Source organism: Carcharodon carcharias, chromosome 7 (assembly GCF_017639515.1).
Source record: "Carcharodon carcharias isolate sCarCar2 chromosome 7, sCarCar2.pri, whole genome shotgun sequence".
NCBI classification, from domain to species: Eukaryota; Metazoa; Chordata; class Chondrichthyes; order Lamniformes; family Lamnidae; genus Carcharodon; species Carcharodon carcharias.
The window spans coordinates 72,940,904-72,964,096 of record NC_054473.1 but is presented as its reverse complement, the minus strand read 5'-3'; the positions used below and the strand labels follow the sequence as shown (position 1 = coordinate 72,964,096).

At 60.2% G+C, this 23,193-nt stretch overlaps 1 protein-coding gene across 4 annotated transcripts in view; it reads right to left on the bottom strand.

Moving 5' to 3' along the window:
- The window catches only part of zmynd10 (zinc finger, MYND-type containing 10), a 307,591-nt gene that overhangs the window by 2,115 nt on the left and 282,283 nt on the right, over positions 1-23,193 (bottom strand). The gene's annotated exons all lie outside the window — the stretch shown is intronic.

The following is a 23,193-nucleotide window of genomic DNA, read 5'->3' as shown; positions in this document are numbered from 1 at the left end:
TACCAGTCAAACTCCACCTCACGCAGCCCTACCAGTCAAACTCCACCTCATGCAGCCCTACCAGTCAAACTCCACCTCACACCGCCCTCCAACTCAACCTGCACCTCAAACTGCCATCTCACTTGCCATCCTGCTCACGCTGTCCTCCCACTTGACCTCCATTTTACGCTGCTCTACCACTCAACCTTCACCTCACACAGCCATCCCACACAACCACCACGTCACACCGCACTACAACTCAATGTCCACCTCACACTGCCCTGCCACTCAAACTCTACCTCACACTGCCATCCCACTTAAACTCCAAAACACAGTGCCCTCCCACACAAACTCCATCTCACACCGCCCTCCCACTCAACCTCCGCCTCACACTGCCCTCCCACTCAACCTCCGCCTCACACTGCCCTCCCACTCAACCTCCGCCTCACACTGCCCTCCCACTCAACCTCCGCCTCACACTGCCCACCAACTCAACCTCCGCCTCACACTGCCCTCCCACTCAACCTCCGTCTCACACTGCCCTCCCACTCAACCTCCGCCTCACACTGCCCTCCCACTCAACCTCCGCCTCACACTGCCCTCCCACTCAACCTCCGCCTCACACTGCCCTCCCACTCAAAAGCCACCTCACACTGCCCTCCCACTCAAAAGCCACCTCACACTGCCCTCCCACTCAACCTCCACCTCACGTTGCCCTCCCACTCAACCTCCAACTGACACCGCCCTCCCACTCACTTACACCTCACACTGCCCTGCCACTCGCCATTCTCCTCATGATGTCTTCCCAATTGACCACCATCTCATGCAGGTCACCGACTCAAACTCCACCTCGCACACAACATCCACCTCACACTGCCCTCCCACTCACCTTCACCTCACACTGACCTCCCACTCAACCTCCACCTCACACTGCCCTCCCACTCAACCTCCACCTCACACTGCCCTCCCACTCAACCTCCACCTCAAACTGCCCTCCCACTCAACCTCCACCTCACACTGCCCTCCCACTCAACCTCCACCTCACACTGCCCTCCCACTCAACCTCCACCTCACACTGCCCTCCCACTCAACCTCCACCTCATACTGCACTCCAACTCAACCTCCACCTCACAATGCCCTCCTACTCAAACTCCACCTCACACTGCCCTCCCAATCAATCTCCACCTCACACTGCCCTCCCACTCAACCTCCACCTCACAATGCCCTCCCACTCAACCTCCACTGCACACTGCCCTCCCACTCAACCTCCACCTCACACTGCCCTCCCACTCAACCTCTACCACACACTGCCCTCCCACTCAACCTCCACCTCACACTGCCCCCCCACTCAAAGTCCACCTCACACTGCCCTCGCACTCAACCTCCACCTCACACTGCCATCCGACTCAACCTCCGCCTCACACGGCCCTCCCACTCAACCTCCGCCTCACACTGCCCTCCCACTGAACCTCCGCCTCACACTGCTCTCTGGGTCAAACACCACCTCACACCGCCCTCCCAGTCAACCTCCAAATCACACTGCCCTCCCACTCAACCTCCTCCACAAACCGCCCGCCCACTCGCCTACACCTCACATGGCCCTCCCACTCACAATCCTCCTCACACAATCTCCCACTCGACTTCCATCTCATGCTGCTCTCTCACTCAAACTCCACCTCACACCGCCCTCCCACTCACCCTCGCGTTACAAAGCCCTCCCACTCAACCTCTGCCTCACACCGCCCTACCACTCAACCTCCGCCTCACACCGCCCTCCCACTCAACCTCCGCCTCACACTGCCATCCCACTGAACATCCGCCTCACACTGCTCTCTGGGTCAAACACCACCTCACACCGCCCTCCCAGTCAACCTCCAAATCACACTGCCCTCCCACTCAACCTCCTCCACAAACCGCCCGCCCACTCGCCTACACCTCACATGGCCCTCCCACTCACAATCCTCCTCACACAATCTCCCACTCGACTTCCATCTCATGCTGCTCTCTCACTCAAACTCCACCTCACACCGCCCTCCCACTCACCCTCGCGTTACAAAGCCCTCCCACTCAACCTCTGCCTCACACCGCCCTACCACTCAACCTCCGCCTCACACTGCCCTACCACTCAACCTTAACCTGAAAACGCCCTCCCACTCAACCTCCACCTGAAACTGCCCTCCCACTCAACCTCCACTCACACTGCCCTCCCACTCGCCAACACCTCACACCGCCATCCCACTCAAAATCCTCCTCACACATTCTCCCACTAGACTTCCATCTCATGCTGCTCTCCCACTCAAACTCCACCTCACACTGACCTCCCACTCAACCTCCACCTCAGACCGCCCTCTCACTCAACCACCACCTCAGACCGCCCTCCCACTCAACCTCCACCTCAGACCGCCCTCCCACTCAACCTCCACCTCACACCACCCTCCCACTCAACCTCCACCTCACACCGCCCTCCCACTCAACCTCCACCTCACACCGCCCTCCCACTCAACCTCCACCTCACACCGCCCTCCCACTCAACCTCCACCTTACACCGCCCTACCACTCAACCTCCACCTCACACCGCCCTCCCACTCAACCTCCACCTCACACCGCCCTCCCACTCAACCTCCACCTCACACCGCCCTCCCACTCAACCTCCGCCTCACACCGCCCTCCCACTCAACCTCTACCTCACACCGCCCTACCACTCAACCTCCACCTCACACTGCCCTCCCATTCAACCTGCACCTCACACTGCCCTCCCACTCAACCTCCACGTCACACTGCCCTCCCACTCAACCTGCACCTCACACTGCCCTCCCACTCAACATCCACCTCACACTGCCCTCCCACTTGCCATCTTCCTCACGCTGACCTCCCACTTGACCTCCATATCACACTGCCCTCCCACTCAACCTCCACCTCACACTGCCCTCCCACTCAACCAAAACCTCACACTGCCCTCCCACTCAACATCCACCTCACACTGCCTTCACACTCAACCTCCACCTCACAATGCCCTCCCACTCAACCTGCACCTCACACTGCCCTCCCACTCAACCTCCACCTCACACTGCCCTCCCACTCAACCTCCACCTCACACTGCCCTCCCACTCAAAAGCCACCTCACACTGCCCTCCCACTCAAAAGCAACCTCACACTGCCCACCCACTCAAAAGCCACCTCACACTGCCCTCCCACTCGCCATTCTCCTCATGATGTCTTCCCAATTGACCACCATCTCACGCTGGTCACCCACACAAACTCCACTTCGCACACAACCTCCACCTCACACATCCGTCCCACTCAAACTCCACCTCACACTGCCCTCCCACTCAACATCTGCCTCACGCTGCCCTCCCACTCAACCTCCGCCTCACACTGCCCTCCCACTCAAACTCCGCCTCACACTGCCCTCCCACTCAACCTCCGCCTCACACTGCCCTCCCACTCAACCTCCCCCAACACTGCCCTCCCACTCAACCTCCACCTCACACTGCCCTCACACTCAACCTCCACCTCATACTGCACTCCAACTCAACCTCCACCTCACACTGCCCTCCCAATCAATCTCCACCTCACACTGCCCTCCCAATCAATCTCCACCTCACACTGCCCTCCCACTCAACCTCCACCGCACACTGCCCTCCCACTCAACCTCCACCGCACACTGCCCTCCCACTCAACCTCCACCTCACACTGCCCTCCCACTCAACCTCCACCACACACTGCCCTCCCACTCAACCTCCACCTCACACTGCCCCCCCACTCAAAGTCCACCTCACACTGCCCTCGCACTCAAACTCCACCTCACACTGCCCTCGCACTCAACCTCCACCTCACACTGCCATCCGACTCAACCTCCGCCTCACACTGCTCTCTGGGTCAAACACCACCTCACACCGCCCTCCCAGTCAACCTCCAAATCACACTGCCCTCCCACTCAACCTCCTCCACAAACCGCCCGCCCACTCGCCTACACCTCACATGGCCCTCCCACTCACAATCCTCCTCACACAATCTCCCACTCGACTTCCATCTCATGCTGCTCTCTCACTCAAACTCCACCTCACACCGCCCTCCCACTCACCCTCGCGTTACAAAGCCCTCCCACTCAACCTCTGCCTCACACCGCCCTACCACTCAACCTCCGCCTCACACTGCCCTACCACTCAACCTTAACCTGAAAACGCCCTCCCACTCAACCTCCAGCTGAAACTGCCCTCCCACTCAACCTCCACCTCACACTGCCCTCCCACTCGCCAACACCTCACACCGCCATCCCACTCAAAATCCTCCTCCACACATTCTCCCAATAGACTTCCATCTCATGCTGCTCTCCCACTCAAACTCCACCTCACACTGACCTCCCACTCAACCTCCACCTCAGACCGCCCTCTCACTCAACCACCACCTCAGACCGCCCTCCCACTCAACCTCCACCTCAGACCGCCCTCCCACTCAACCTCCACCTCACACCGCCCTCCCACTCAACCTCCACCTCACACCGCCCTCCCACTCAACCTCCACCTCACACCGCCCTCCCACTCAACCTCCACCTCACACCGCCCTCCCACTCAACCTCCACCTTACACCGCCCTACCACTCAACCTCCACCTCACACCGCCCTCCCACTCAACCTCCACCTCACACCGCCCTCCCACTCAACCTCCACCTCACACCGCCCTCCCACTCAACCTCCGCCTCACACCGCCCTCCCACTCAACCTCTACCTCACACTGCCTTCACACTCAACCTCCACCACACAATGCCCTCCCACTCAAACTGCACCTCACACTGCCCTCCCACTCAACCTCCACCTCACACTGCCCTCCCACTCAACCTCCACCTCACACTGCCCTCCCACTCAAAAGCCACCTCACACTGCCCTCCCACTCAAAAGCAACCTCACTCTGCCCACCCACTCAAAAGCCACCTCACACTGCCCTCCCACTCGCCATTCTCCTCATGATGTCTTCCCAATTGACCACCATCTCACGCTGGTCACCCACACAAACTCCACTTCGCACACAACCTCCACCTCACACATCCGTCCCACTCAAACTCCACCTCACACTGCCCTCCCACTCAACATCCGCCTCACGCTGCCCTCCCACTCAACCTCCGCCTCACACTGCCCTCCCACTCAACCTCCGCCTCACACTGCCCTCCCACTCAACCTCCGCCTCACACTGCCCTCCCACTCAACCTCCGCCTCACACTGCCCTCCCACTCAACCTCCCCCAACACTGCCCTCCCACTCAACCTCCACCTCACACTGCCCTCCCACTCAACCTCCACCTCATACTGCACTCCAACTCAACCTCCACCTCACACTGCCCTCCCAATCAATCTCCACCTCACACTGCCCTCCCAATCAATCTCCACCTCACACTGCCCTCCCACTCAACCTCCACCGCACACTGCCCTCCCACTCAACCTCCACCGCACACTGCCCTCCCACTCAACCTCCACCTCACACTGCCCTCCCACTCAACCTCCACCACACACTGCCCTGCCACTCAACCTCCACCTCACACTGCCATCCGACTCAACCTCCGCCTCACACTGCTCTCTGGGTCAAACACCACCTCACACCGCCCTCCCAGTCAACCTCCAAATCACACTGCCCTCCCACTCAACCTCCTCCACAAACCGCCCGCCCACTCGCCTACACCTCACATGGCCCTCCCACTCACAATCCTCCTCACACAATCTCCCACTCGACTTCCATCTCATGCTGCTCTCTCACTCAAACTCCACCTCACACCGCCCTCCCACTCACCCTCGCGTTACAAAGCCCTCCCACTCAACCTCTGCCTCACACCGCCCTACCACTCAACCTCCGCCTCACACCGCCCTCCCACTCAACCTCCGCCTCACACTGCCATCCCACTGAACATCCGCCTCACACTGCTCTCTGGGTCAAACACCACCTCACACCGCCCTCCCAGTCAACCTCCAAATCACACTGCCCTCCCACTCAACCTCCTCCACAAACCGCCCGCCCACTCGCCTACACCTCACATGGCCCTCCCACTCACAATCCTCCTCACACAATCTCCCACTCGACTTCCATCTCATGCTGCTCTCTCACTCAAACTCCACCTCACATCGCCCTCCCACTCACCCTCGCGTTACAAAGCCCTCCCACTCAACCTCTGCCTCACACCGCCCTACCACTCAACCTTAACCTGAAAACGCCCTCCCACTCAACCTCCACCTGAAACTGCCCTCCCACTCAACCTCCACCTCACACTGCCCTCCCACTCGCCAACACCTCACACCGCCATCCCACTCAAAATCCTCCTCACACATTCTCCCACTAGACTTCCATCTCATGCTGCTCTCCCACTCAAACTCCACCTCACACTGACCTCCCACTCAACCTCCACCTCAGACCGCCCTCTCACTCAACCACCACCTCAGACCGCCCTCCCACTCAACCTCCACCTCAGACCGCCCTCCCACTCAACCTCCACCTCACACCACCCTCCCACTCAACCTCCACCTCACACCGCCCTCCCACTCAACCTCCACCTCACACCGCCCTCCCACTCAACCTCCACCTCACACCGCCCTACCACTCAACCTCCACCTCACACCGCCCTCCCACTCAACCTCCACCTCACACCGCCCTCCCACTCAACCTCCACCTCACACCGCCCTCCCACTCAACCTCCGCCTCACACCGCCCTCCCACTCAACCTCTACCTCACACCGCCCTACCACTCAACCTCCAACTCACACTGCCCTCCCATTCAACCTGCACCTCACACTGCCCTCCCACTCAACCTCCACGTCACACTGCCCTCCCACTCAACCTGCACCTCACACTGCCCTCCCACTCAACATCCACCTCACACTGCCCTCCCACTTGCCATCTTCCTCACGCTGACCTCCCACTTGACCTCCATATCACACTGCCCTCCCACTCAACCTCCACCTCACACTGCCCTCCCACTCAACCAAAACCTCACACTGCCCTCCCACTCAACATCCACCTCACACTGCCTTCACACTCAACCTCCACCTCACAATGCCCTCCCACTCAACCTGCACCTCACACTGCCCTCCCACTCAACCTGCACCTCACACTGCCCTCCCACTCAACCTCCACCTCACACTGCCCTCCCACTCAACCTCCACCTCACACTGCCCTCCCACTCAAAAGCCACCTCACACTGCCCTCCCACTCAAAAGCAACCTCACACTGCCCACCCACTCAAAAGCCACCTCACACTGCCCTCCCACTCGCCATTCTCCTCATGATGTCTTCCCAATTGACCACCATCTCACGCTGGTCACCCACACAAACTCCACTTCGCACACAACCTCCACCTCACACATCCGTCCCACTCAAACTCCACCTCACACTGCCCTCCCACTCAACATCTGCCTCACGCTGCCCTCCCACTCAACCTCCGCCTCACACTGCCCTCCCACTCAAACTCCGCCTCACACTGCCCTCCCACTCAACCTCCGCCTCACACTGCCCTCCCACTCAACCTCCCCCAACACTGCCCTCCCACTCAACCTCCACCTCACACTGCCCTCCCACTCAACCTCCACCTCATACTGCACTCCAACTCAACCTCCACCTCACACTGCCCTCCCAATCAATCTCCACCTCACACTGCCCTCCCAATCAATCTCCACCTCACACTGCCCTCCCACTCAACCTCCACTGCACACTGCCCTCCCACTCAACCTCCAGCGCACACTGCCCTCCCACTCAACCTCCACCTCACACTGCCCTCCCACTCAACCTCCACCACACACTGCCCTCCCACTCAACCTCCACCTCACACTGCCCCCCCACTCAAAGTCCACCTCACACTGCCCTCGCACTCAAACTCCACCTCACACTGCCCTCGCACTCAACCTCCACCTCACACTGCCATCCGACTCAACCTCCGCCTCACACTGCTCTCTGGGTCAAACACCACCTCACACCGCCCTCCCAGTCAACCTCCAAATCACACTGCCCTCCCACTCAACTTCCTCCACAAACCGCCCGCCCACTCGCCTACACCTCACATGGCCCTCCCACTCACAATCCTCCTCACACAATCTCCCACTCGACTTCCATCTCATGCTGCTCTCTCACTCAAACTCCACCTCACACCGCCCTCCCACTCACCCTCGCGTTACAAAGCCCTCCCACTCAACCTCTGCCTCACACCGCCCTACCACTCAACCTCCGCCTCACACTGCCCTACCACTCAACCTTAACCTGAAAACGCCCTCCCACACAACCTCCAGCTGAAACTGCCCTCCCACTCAACCTCCACCTCACACTGCCCTCCCACTCGCCAACACCTCACACTGCCATCCCACTCAAAATCCTCCTCACACATTCTCCCACTAGACTTCCATCTCATGCTGCTCTCCCACTCAAACTCCACCTCACACTGCCCTCCCACTCAACCTCCACCTCAGACCGCCCTCTCACTCAACCACCACCTCAGACCGCCCTCCCACTCAACCTCCACCTCAGACCGCCCTCCCACTCAACCTCCACCTCACACCACCCTCCCACTCAACCTCCACCTCACACCGCCCTCCCACTCAACCTCCACCTCACACCGCCCTCCCACTCAACCTCCACCTTACACCGCCCTACCACTCAACCTCCACCTCACACCGCCCTCCCACTCAACCTCCACCTCACACCGCCCTCCCACTCAACCTCCACCTCACACCGCCCTCCCACTCAACCTCCGCCTCACACCGCCCTCCCACTCAACCTCTACCTCACACTGCCTTCACACTCAACCTCCACCACACAATGCCCTCCCACTCAAACTGCACCTCACACTGCCCTCCCACTCAACCTCCACCTCACACTGCCCTCCCACTCAACCTCCACCTCACACTGCCCTCCCACTCAAAAGCCACCTCACACTGCCCTCCCACTCAAAAGCAACCTCACTCTGCCCACCCACTCAAAAGCCACCTCACACTGCCCTCCCACTCGCCATTCTCCTCATGATGTCTTCCCAATTGACCACCATCTCACGCTGGTCACCCACACAAACTCCACTTCGCACACAACCTCCACCTCACACATCCGTCCCACTCAAACTCCACCTCACACTGCCCTCCCACTCAACATCCGCCTCACGCTGCCCTCCCACTCAACCTCCGCCTCACACTGCCCTCCCACTCAACCTCCGCCTCACACTGCCCTCCCACTCAACCTCCGCCTCACACTGCCCTCCCAATCAACCTCCGCCTCACACTGCCCTCCCACTCAACCTCCCCCAACACTGCCCTCCCACTCAACCTCCACCTCACACTGCCCTCCCACTCAACCTCCACCTCATACTGCACTCCAACTCAACCTCCACCTCACACTGCCCTCCCAATCAATCTCCACCTCACACTGCCCTCCCAATCAATCTCCACCTCACACTGCCCTCCCACTCAACCTCCACCGCACACTGCCCTCCCACTCAACCTCCACCGCACACTGCCCTCCCACTCAACCTCCACCTCACACTGCCCTCCCACTCAACCTCCACCACACACTGCCCTGCCACTCAACCTCCACCTCACACTGCCATCCGACTCAACCTCCGCCTCACACTGCTCTCTGGGTCAAACACCACCTCACACCGCCCTCCCAGTCAACCTCCAAATCACACTGCCCTCCCACTCAACCTCCTCCACAAACCGCCCGCCCACTCGCCTACACCTCACATGGCCCTCCCACTCACAATCCTCCTCACACAATCTCCCACTCGACTTCCATCTCATGCTGCTCTCCCACTCAAACTCCACCTCACACCGCCCTCCCACTCACCCTCGCGTTGCAAAGCCCTCCCACTCAACCTCTGCCTCACACCGCCCTACCACTCAACCTCCGCCTCACACCGCCCTACCACTCAACCTTAACCTGAAAACGCCCTCTCACTCAACCACCACCTCAGACCGCCCTCCCACTCAACCTCCACCTCACACCGCCCTCCCACTCAACCTCCACCTCACAGCGCCCTCCCACTCAACCTCCACCTCACACCGCCCTTCCACTCAACCTCCACCTCACACCGCTCTCCCACTCAACCTCCACCTCACACCGCCCTCCCACTCAACCTCCACCTCACACCGCCCTCCCACTCAACGTCCACCTCACACCGCCCTCCCACTCAACCTCTGCCTCACACCGCCCTCCCACTCAACCTCTACCTCACACCGCCCTACCACTCAACCTCCATCTCACACTGCCCTCCCATTCAACCTGCACCTCACACTGCCCTCCCACTCAACCTCCACGTCACACTGCCCTCCCACTCAACCTGCACCTCACACTGCCCTCCCACTCAACCTGCACCTCACACTGCCCTCCCACTCAACATCCACCTCACACTGCCCTCCCACTTGCCATCTTCCTCACGCTGACCTCCCACTTGACCTCCATCTCACACTGCCCTCCCACTCAACCTCCACCTCACACTGCCCTCCCACTCAACCAAAACCTCACACTGCCCTCCCACTCAACCAAAACCTCACACTGCCCTCCCACTCAACCAAAACCTCACACTGCCCTCCCACTCAACATCCACCTCACACTGCCTTCACACTCAACCTCCACCTCACACTGCCCTCCCACTCAACATGCACCTCACACTGCCCTCCCACTCAACCTCCACCTCACATTGCCCTCCCACTCAACCTCCACCTCACACTGCCCTCCCACTCAAAAGCCACCTCACACTGTTCTCCCACTCAAAAGCCTCCTCACACTGCCCACCCACTCAAAAGCCACCTCACACTGCCCACCCACTCGCCATTCTCCTCATGATGTCTTCCCAATTGACCACCATCTCACGCTGGTCACCCACACAAACTCCACCTCGCACACAACCTCCACCTCACACATCCGTCCCACTCAACCTCCGCCTCACGCTGCCCTCCCACTCAGCCTCCGCCTCACAGTGCCCTCCCACTCAACCTCCGCCTCACACTGCCCTCCCACTCAACCTCCGCCTCACACTGCCCTCCCACTCAACCTTCACCTGAAACCGCCCTCCCACTCAAACTCCACCCCACACCGCCCTCCCACTCAAACTCCACCCCACACCATCCTCCAACTCAACCTCCACCTGAAACCGCCCTCCCACTCAACCTCCACCTGAAACCGCCCTCCCACTCAACCTCCGCCTCACATTGCCCTCCCACTCAACCTCCGCCTCACACTGCCCTCCCACTCAAACTCCGCCTCACACTGCCCTCCCACTTAACCTCCGCCTCACACTGCCCTCCCACTCAACCTCCGCTTCACACTGCCCTCCCACTCAACCTCCGCTTCACACTGCCCTCCCACTCAACCTCCGCTTCACACTGCCCTCCCACTCAACCTCCGCCTCACACTGCCCTCCCACTCAACCTCCGCCTCACACTGCCCTCCCACTCAAACTCCGCCTCACACTGCCCTCCCACTCAAACTCCGCCTCACACTGCCCTCCCACTCAACCTCCGCCTCACACTGCCCTCCCACTCCACCTCCGCCTCACACTGCCCTCCCACTCAACCTCCGCCTCACACTGCCCTCCCACTCAACCTCCGCCTCACACTGCCCTCCCACTCAACCTCCACCTCACACTGCCCTCCCACTCAAAAGCCACCTCACACTGCCCTCCCACTCAACCTCCACCTCATATTGCACTCCAACTCAACCTCCACCTCACACTGCCCTCCCACTCAAACTCCACCTCACACTGCCCTCCCACTCAAACTCCACCTCACACTGCCCTCCACCTCACACTGCCCACACACTCAACCTCCACCGCACACTGCCCACCCACTCAACCTCCACCGCACACTGCCCTCCCACACAACCTCCACCGCACACTGCCCTCCCACTCAACCTCCACCTCACACTGCCCTCCCACTCAACCTCCACCACACACTGCCCTCCCACTCAACCTCCACGTCACACTGCCCTCCCACTCAAACTCCACCTCACACTGCCCTCGCACTCAACCTCCACCTCACACTGCCATCCGACTCAACCTCCGCCTCACACGGCTCTCCCACTCAACCTCCGCCTCACACTGCGCTCCCACTCAACCTCCGCCTCACACTGCTCTCTGGGTCAAACACCACCTCACACCGCCCTCCCAGTCAAGATCCAAAACACACTGCCCTCCCACTCAACCTCCTCCACAAACCGTCCGCCCACTCGCCTACACCTCACATGGCCCTCCCACTCACAATCCTCCTCACACAATCCCCCACTCGACTTCCATCTCAAGCTGCTCTCTCACTCAAACTCCACCTCACACCGCCCTCCCACTCACCCTCGCGTCACAAAGCCCTCCCACTCAACCTTCACCTGAAAACGCCCTCCCACTCAACCTCCATCTGAAACCGCCCTCCCACTCAACCTCCACCTCACACCGCCCTCCGACTCAACCTCCACCTCACACCGCCCTACCACTCAACCTGCACCTCACACCGCCCTCCCACTCAACCTCCACCTCACACCGCCCTCCCACTCAAACTCCACCCCACACCACCCTCCTACTCAACCTCCCCCTGAAACCGCCCTTCCACTCAACCTCCACCTGAAACTGCCCTCCCACTCAACCTCCACCTCACACTGCCCTCCCACTCAACCTCCACCTTACACTGCCCTCCCACTCAACCTCCACCTTACACTGCCCTCCCACTCGCCAACACCTCACACCGCCATGCCACTCAAAATCATCCTCACACAGTCTCCCCCTCGACATCCATCTCATGCTGCTCTCCCACTCAAACTCCACCTCACACTGACCTCCCACTCAACCTCCACCTCAGACCGCCCTCCCACTCAACCACCACCTCACAACGCGCTCCCAAGCAAACCTCCACCTCACAACGCCCTCCCACTCAACCTCCACCTCACACCGCCCTACCACTCAACCTCTACCTCACACCGCCCTACCACTCAACCTCCACCTCACACCGCCCTCCCATTCAACCTGCACCTCACACTGCCCTCCCACTCAACCTCCACGTCACACTGCCCTCCCACTCAACCTGCACCTCACACTGCCCTCCCACTCAACCTGCACCTCACACTGCCCTCCCACTCAACATCTACCTAACACTGCCCTCCCACTTGCCATCTTCCTCACACTGCCCTCCCACTCAACCTGCACCTCACACTGCCCTCCCACTCAACCTGCACCTCACATTGCCTTCCCACTGAACCTCCACCTCACACTGCCCTCCCATTCAACCTGCACATCACACTGCCCTCCCACTCGCCATTCTCCTCATGATGTCTTCCCAATTGACCACCATCTCACGATGGTCACCCACACAAACTCCACTTCGCACACAACCTCCACCTCACACATCCGTCCCACTCAAACTCCACCTCACACTGCCCTCCCACTCAACATCCGCCTCACGCTGCCCTCCCACTCAACCTGCACCTCACACTGCCCTCCCACTCAACCTCCACCTCACACTGCCCTCCCACTCAACCTCCACCTCACACTGACCTCCCACTCAACCTCCACCTCACACTGCCCTTCCACTCAAAAGCCACCTCACGTTGCCCTCTCACTCAACCTCCACCTCACACTGCCTTCACACTCAACCTCCACCTCACACTGCCCTCAAACTCAACCTGCACCTCACACTGCCCTCCCACTCAACCTCCATCTCACACTGCCCTCCCACTCAACCTCCACCTCACACTGCCCTCCCACTCAAAAGCCACCGCACACTGCCCTCCCACTCAAAAGCCACCTCACACTGCCCACCCACTCAAAAGCCACCTCACACTGCCCTCCCACTCGCCATTCTCCTCATGATGTCTTCCCAATTGACCACCATCTCACGCTGGTCACCCACACAAACTCCACTTCGCACACAACCTCCACCTCACACATCCGTCCCACTCAACCTCCACCTCACACTGCCCTCCCACTCAACATCCGCCTCACGCTGCCCTCCCACTCAACCTCCGCCTCACACTGCCCTCCCACTCAACCTCCGCCTCATACTGCCCTCCCACTCAACCTCCGCCTCACACTGCCCTCCCACTCAACCTCCGCCTCACACTGCCCTCCCACTCAACCTCCGCCTCACACTGCCCTCCCACTCAACCTTCACCTGAAACCGCCCTCCCACTCAACCTCCACCTGAAACCGCCCACCCACTCAACCTCCACCTGAAACCGCCCACCCACTCAACCTCCACCTGAAACCGCCCACACACTCAACCTCCACCTCACACCGCCCTCCCACTCAACCTCCACCTCACACCATCCTCCAACTCAACCTCCACCTGAAACCGCCCTCCCACTCAACCTCAACCTGAAACCGCCCTCCCACTCAACCTCCGCCTCACACTGCCCTCCCACTCAACCTCCGCCTCACACTGCCCTCCCACTCAACCTCCGCCTCACACTGCCCTCCCACTCAACCTCCGTCTCACACTGCCCTCCCACCCAACCTCCGCCTCACACTGCCCTCCCACTCAACCTTCACCTGAAACCGCCCTCCCACTCAACCTCCACCTGAAACCGCCCACCCACTCAACCTCCACCTGAAACCGCCCACCCACTCAACCTCCACCTGAAACCGCCCACACACTCAACCTCCACCTCACACCGCCCTCCCACTCAACCTCCACCTCACACCATCCTCCAACTCAACCTCCACCTGAAACCGCCCTCCCACTCAACCTCAACCTGAAACCGCCCTCCCACTCAACCTCCGCCTCACACTGCCCTCCCACTCAACCTCCGCCTCACACTGCCCTCCCACTCAACCTCCGCCTCACACTGCCCTCCCACTCAACCTCCGACTCACACTGCCCTCCCACTCAATCTCCGCCTCACACTGCCCTCCCACTCAACCTCCGCCTCACACTGCCCTCCCACTCAACCTCCGCCTCACACTGCCCTCCCACTCAACCTCCGCCTCACACTGCCCTCCCACTCAACCTCCGCCTCACACTGCCCTCCCACTCAACCTCCGCCTCACACTGCCCTCCCACTCAACCTCCGCCTCACACTGCCCTCCCACTCAAACTCCGCCTCACACTGCCCTCACACTCAACCTCCGCCTCACACTGCCCTCCCACTCAACCTCCGCCTCACACTGCCCTCCCACTCAACCTCCACCTCACACTGCCCTCGCACTCAAAAGCCACCTCACACTGCCCTCCCACTCAAAAGCCACCTCACACTGATCTCCCACTCAAAAGACACCTCACACTGCCCTCCCACTCAAAAGCCACCTCACACTGCCCTCCCACTCAAAAGCCACCTCACACTGCCCTGCCACTCAAAAGCCACCTCACACTGATCTCCCACTCAAAAGACACCTCACACTGCCCTCCCACTCAAAAGCCACCTCACACTGCCCTCCCACTCAACCTCCACCTCACGTTGCCCTCCCACTCAACATCCACCTCACACCGCCCTCCCACTCACCTACACCTCACACTGCCCTGCCACTCGCCATTCACCTCATGATGTCTTCCCAATTGACCACCATCTCATGCTGGTCACCCACTCAAACTCCACCTCGCAAACAACATCCACCTCACACTGCCATCCCACTCAACCTCCACCTCACACTGCCCTCCCACTCAACCTCCACCTCACACTGCCCTCCCACTCAACCTCCACCTCACACTGCCCTCCCACTCAACCTCCATCTCACACTGCCCTCCCACTCAACCTCCATCTCACACTGCCCTCCCACTCAACCTCCACCTCACACCGCCCTCCCACTCGCCTACACCTCACACCGCCATCCCACTCAAAATCCTCCTCACACAGTCTCCCACTAGACTTCCATCTCATGCTGCTCTCCCACTCAAACTCCACCTCACACTGACCTCCCACTCAACCTCCACCTCAGACCGCCCTACCACTGAACCTCCACCTCACACCGCCCTCCCACTCAACCTCCACCTCACACCACCCTCCCACTCAAACTCCACCCCACACCACCCTCCTACTCAACCTCCACCTGAAACTGCCCTCCCACTCAACCTCCACCTGAAACTGCCCTCCGACTCAACCTCCACCTCACACTGCCCTCCCACTCAACCTCCACCTCACACTGCCCTCCCACTCAACCTCCACCTCACACTGCCCTCCCACTCAACCTCCACCTCACACTGCCCTCCCACTCAACCTCCACCTCACACTGCCCTCCCACTCAACCTCCACCTCACACTGCCCTCCCACTCAACCTCCACCTCACACTGCCCTCCCACTTGCCATCTTCCTCACGCTGACCTCCCACTTGACCTCCATCTCACACTGCCCTCCCACTCAACCTGCACCTCACACTGCCCTCCCACTCAACATCCACCTCACACTGACTTCCCACTGAACCTCCACCTCACACTGCCCTCCCACTCAACCTCCACCTCACACTGCCCTCCCACTCAACCTGCACCTCACACTGCCCTCCCACTCAACCTGCACCTCACACTGCCCTCCCACTCAACCTCCACCTCACACTGCCCTCCCACTTGCCATCTTCCTCACGCTGACCTCCCACTTGACCTCCATCTCACACTGCCCTCCCACTCAACCTCCACCTCACACTGCCCTCCCACTCAACCTCCACCTCACACTGCCCTCCCACTCAACCTCCACCTCACACTGCCCTCCCACTCAACCTCCACCTCACACTGCCCTCCCACTCAACCTCCACCTCACACTGCCCTCCCACTCAACCTCCACCTCACACTGCCCTCCCACTCAACCTCCACCTCACACTGCCCTCCCACTCAACCTCCACCTCGCACTGCCCTCCCACTCAAAAGCCACCTCACACAGCCCACGCACTCAAAAGCCACCTTACGTTGCCCTCTCACTCATCCTCCAGCTCACAGCGCCGTCCCACTCACCTACACACCACACAGCCCTGCCACTCGCCATTCTCCTCATGATGTCTTCCCAATTGACCACCATCTCACGCTGGTCACCCACACAAACTCCACTTCGCACACAACATCCACCTCACACTGCCCTCCCCCTCATCCTCCTCCTCACACTGCCCTCCCACTCAACATCCGCCTCACGCTGCCCTCCTACTCAACCTCCACCTCACACTGCCCTCCCACTCAAACTCCGCCTCACACTGCCCTCCCACTCAACCTCCGCCTCACACTGCCCTCCCACTCAACCTCCACTTCATACTGCCCTCCCACTCAACCTTCACCTGAAACCGCCCTCCCACTCAACCTCCACCTGAAACCGCCCTCCCACTCAACCTCCACCTCACACCGCCCTCCCACTCAACCTCCACCCCACACCATCCTCCAACTCAACCTCCACCTGAAACCGCCCTCCCACTCAACCTCCACCTCACACCGCCCTCCCACTCAACCTCCACCTCATACTGCCCTCCCACTCAAACTCCACCTCACACTGCCCTCCCAATCAATCTCCACCTCACAATGCTCTCCCACACAACCTCCACCTCACACTGCCCTCCCACTCAACCTCCACCTCACACTGCCACCCCACTCAACCTCCACCTCACACTGCCCTCCCACTCAAAAGCCACCCCACACCACCCTCCTACTCAACCTCCACCTGAAACCGCCCTCCCACTCAACCTCCACCTGAAACTGCCCTCCCACTCAACCTCCATCTCACACTGCCCTCCCACTCAACCTCAACCTCACACCGCCCTCCCACTCGCCTACACCTCACACCGCCATCCCACTCAAAATTCTCCTCACACAGTCTCCCACTAGACTTCCATCTCAGGCTGCTCTCCCACTCAAACTCCACCTCACACTGACCTCCCACTCCACCTCCACCTCAGACCGCCCTTTCACTCAACCACCACCTCAGACCGCCCTCCCACTCAACCTCCACCTCACACCGCCCTCCCACTCAACCTCCACCTCATACTGCCCTCCCACTCAAACTCCACCTCACACTGCCCTCCCAATCAATGTCCACCTCACAATGCCCTCCCACACAACCTCCACCTCACACTGCCCTCCCACTCAACCTCCACCTCACACTGCCCTCCCACTCAACCTCCACCTCACACTGCCCTCCCACTCAACCTCCACCTCACACTGCCCTCCCACTCAACCTCCACCTCACACCGCCCTCCCACTCAACCTCCACCTCACACTGCCCTCCCACTCAACCTCCACCTCACACTGCCCTCACACTCAACCTACAGCTCACACTGCCCTCCCACTGAAAGACCACCTCACACTGCGCTCCCACTCAACCTCCACCTCACACTGCCCTCCCACTCAAAAGCCACCTCACACTGCCCACCCACTCAAAAGCCACCTCACACTGCCCTCCCACTCGCCATTCTCCTCATGATGTCTTCCCAATTGACCACCATCTCACGCTGGTCACCCAAACAAACTCCACTTCGCACACAACCTCCACCTCACACATCCGTCCCACTCAACCTCCACCTCACACTGCCCTCCCACTCAACATCCGCCTCACGCTGCCCTCCCACTCAACATCCGCCTCACGCTGCCCTCCCACTCAACCTCCGCCTCACACTGCCCTCCCACTCAACCTCCGCCTCACACTGCCCTCCCACTCAACCTCCGCCTCACACTGCCCTCCCACTCAACCTCCGCCTCACACTGCCCTCCCACTCAACCTCCGCCTCACACTGCCCTCCCACTCAACCTCCGCCTCACACTGCCCTCCCACTCAACCTCCGTCTCACACTGCCCTCCCACCCAACCTCCGCCTCACACTGCCCTCCCACTCAACCTTCACCTGAAACTGCCCTCCCACTCAACCTCCACCTGAAACCGCCCACCCACTCAACCTCCACCTGAAACCGCCCACCCACTCAACCTCCACCTGAAACCGCCCACCCACTCAACCTCCACCTCACACCGCCCTCCCACTCAACCTCCACCTCACACCATCCTCCAACTCAACCTCCACCTGAAACCGCCCTCCCACTCAACCTCAACCTGAAACCGCCCTCCCACTCAACCTCCGCCTCACACTGCCCTCCCACTCAACCTCCGCCTCACACTGCCCTCCCACTCAACCTCTGCCTCACACTGCCCTCCCACTCAACCTCCGCCTCACACTGCCCTCCCACTCAACCTCCGCCTCACACTGCCCTCCCACTCAACCTCCGCCTCACACTGCCCTCCCACTCAACCTCCGCCTCACACTGCCCTCCCACTCAACCTCCGCCTCACACTGCCCTCCCACTCAAACTCCGCCTCACACTGCCCTCACACTCAACCTCCGCCTCACACTGCCCTCCCTCTCAACCTCCGCCTCACACTGCCCTCCCACTCAACCTCCACCTCACACTGCCCTCGCACTCAAAAGCCACCTCACACTGCCCTCCCACTCAAAAGCCACCTCACACTGATCTCCCACTCAAAAGACACCTCACACTGCCCTCCCACTCAAAAGCCACCTCACACTGCCCTCCCACTCAACCTCCACCTCACGTTGCCCTCCCACTCAACATCCACCTCACACCGCCCTCCCACTCACCTACACCTCACACTGCCCTGCCACTCGCCATTCACCTCATGATGTCTTCCCAATTGACCACCATCTCATGCTGGTCACCCACTCAAACTCCACCTCGCAAACAACATCCACCTCACACTGCCATCCCACTCAACCTCCACCTCACACTGCCCTCCCACTCAACCTCCACCTCACACTGCCCTCCAACTCAACCTCCACCTCACACTGCCCTCCCACTCAACCTCCATCTCACACTGCCCTCCCACTCAACCTCCATCTCACACCGCCCTCCCACTCGCCTACACCTCACACCGCCATCCCACTCAAAATCCTCCTCACAGTCTCCCACTAGACTTCCATCTCATGCTGCTCTCCCACTCAAACTCCACCTCACACTGCCCTCCCACTCAAAAGCCACCTCACACTGCCCACCCACTCAAAAGCCACCTCACACTGCCCTCCCACTCGCCATTCTCCTCATGATGTCTTCCCAATTGACCACCATCTCACGCTGGTCACCCACACAAACTCCACTTCGCACACAACCTCCACCTCACACATCCGTCCCACTCAACCTCCACCTCACACTGCCCTCCCACTCAACATCCGCCTCACGCTGCCCTCCCACTCAACCTCCGCCTCACACTGCCCTCCCACTCAACCTCCGCCTCACACTGCCCTCCCACTCAACCTCCGCCTCACACTGCCCTCCCACTCAACCTCCGCCTCACACTGCCCTCCCACTCAACCTCCGTCTCACACTGCCCTCCCACCCAACCTCAGCCTCACACTGCCCTCCCACTCAACCTTCACCTGAAACTGCCCTCCCACTCAACCTCCACCTGAAACCGCCCACCCACTCAACCTCCACCTGAAACCGCCCACCCACTCAACCTCCACCTGAAACCGCCCACCCACTCAACCTCCACCTCACACCGCCCTCCCACTCAACCTCCACCTCACACCATCCTCCAACTCAACCTCCACCTGAAACCGCCCTCCCACTCAACCTCAACCTGAAACCGCCCTCCCACTCAACCTCCGCCTCACACTGCCCTCCCACTCAACCTCCGCCTCACACTGCCCTCCCACTCAACCTCTGCCTCACACTGCCCTCCCACTCAACCTCCGCCTCACACTGCCCTCCCACTCAACCTCCGCCTCACACTGCCCTCCCACTCAACCTCCGCCTCACACTGCCCTCCCACTCAACCTCCGCCTCACACTGCCCTCCCACTCAACCTCCGCCTCACACTGCCCTCCCACTCAAACTCCGCCTCACACTGCCCTCACACTCAACCTCCGCCTCACACTGCCCTCCCACTCAACCTCCGCCTCACACTGCCCTCCCACTCAACCTCCACCTCACACTGCCCTCGCACTCAAAAGCCACCTCACACTGCCCTCCCACTCAAAAGCCACCTCACACTGATCTCCCACTCAAAAGACACCTCACACTGCCCTCCCACTCAAAAGCCACCTCACACTGCCCTCCCACTCAACCTCCACCTCACGTTGCCCTCCCACTCAACATCCACCTCACACCGCCCTCCCACTCACCTACACCTCACACTGCCCTGCCACTCGCCATTCACCTCATGATGTCTTCCCAATTGACCACCATCTCATGCTGGTCACCCACTCAAACTCCACCTCGCAAACAACATCCACCTCACACTGCCATCCCACTCAACCTCCACCTCACACTGCCCTCCCACTCAACCTCCACCTCACACTGCCCTCCCACTCAACCTCCACCTCACACTGCCCTCCCACTCAACCTCCATCTCACACTGCCCTCCCACTCAACCTCCATCTCACACCGCCCTCCCACTCGCCTACACCTCACACCGCCATCCCACTCAAAATCCTCCTCACAGTCTCCCACTAGACTTCCATCTCATGCTGCTCTCCCACTCAAACTCCACCTCACACTGACCTCCCACTCAACCTCCACCTCAGACCGCCCTCTCACTCAACCTCCATCTCACACCGCCCTCCCACTCAACCTCCATCTCACACCGCCTTCCCACTCAACCTCCACCTCAAACTGCCCTCTCAATCAACCTCCACCTCACTATGCCCTCCCACTCAACCTCCACCTCATACTGCACTCCAACTCAACCTCCACCTCACACTGCCCTCCCACTCAAACTCCACCTCACACTGCCCTCCCACTCAACCTCCACCTCACACTGCCCTCCCAATCAATCTCCACCTCACACGGCCCTCCCACTCAACCTCCACCTCACACTGCCCTCCCACTCAACCTCCACCGCACACTGCCCTCCCACTCAACCTCCACCTCACACTGCCCTCCCACTCAACCTCCACCTCACACTGCCCTCCCACTTAAAGTCCACCTCACACTGCCCTCCCACTCAACCTCCACCTCGCACTGCCCTCCCACTCAAACTCCACCTCACACTGACCTCCCACTCAACCTCCACCTCAGACCGCCCTACCACTGAACCTCCACCTCACACCGCCCTCCCACTCAACCTCCACCTCACACCACCCTCCCACTCAAACTCCACCCCACACCACCCTCCTACTCAACCTCCACCTGAAACTGCCCTCCCACTCAACCTCCACCTGAAACTGCCCTCCGACTCAACCTCCACCTCACACTGCCCTCCCACTCAACCTCCACCTCACACTGCCCTCCCACTCAACCTCCACCTCACACTGCCCTCCCACTCAACCTCCACCTCACACTGCCCTCCCACTCAACCTCCACCTCACACTGCCCTCCCACTCAACCTCCACCTCACACTGCCCTCCCACTCAACCTCCACCTCACACTGCCCTCCCACTTGCCATCTTCCTCACGCTGACCTCCCACTTGACCTCCATCTCACACTGCCCTCCCACTCAACCTGCACCTCACACTGCCCTCCCACTCAACATCCACCTCACACTGACTTCCCACTGAACCTCCACCTCACACTGCCCTCCCACTCAACCTCCACCTCACACTGCCCTCCCACTCAACCTGCACCTCACACTGCCCTCCCACTCAACCTGCACCTCACACTGCCCTCCCACTCAACCTCCACCTCACACTGCCCTCCCACTTGCCATCTTCCTCACGCTGACCTCCCACTTGACCTCCATCTCACACTGCCCTCCCACTCAACCTCCACCTCACACTGCCCTCCCACTCAACCTCCACCTCACACTGCCCTCCCACTCAACCTCCACCTCACACTGCCCTCCCACTCAACCTCCACCTCACACTGCCCTCCCACTCAACCTCCACCTCACACTGCCCTCCCACTCAACCTCCACCTCACACTGCCCTCCCACTCAACCTCCACCTCGCACTGCCCTCCCACTCAAAAGCCACCTCACACAGCCCACGCACTCAAAAGCCACCTTACGTTGCCCTCTCACTCATCCTCCAGCTCACAGCGCCGTCCCACTCACCTACACACCACACAGCCCTGCCACTCGCCATTCTCCTCATGATGTCTTCCCAATTGACCACCATCTCACGCTGGTCACCCACACAAACTCCACTTCGCACACAACATCCACCTCACACTGCCCTCCCCCTCATCCTCCTCCTCACACTGCCCTCCCACTCAACATCCGCCTCACGCTGCCCTCCTACTCAACCTCCACCTCACACTGCCCTCCCACTCAAACTCCGCCTCACACTGCCCTCCCACTCAACCTCCGCCTCACACTGCCCTCCCACTCAACCTCCACTTCATACTGCCCTCCCACTCAACCTTCACCTGAAA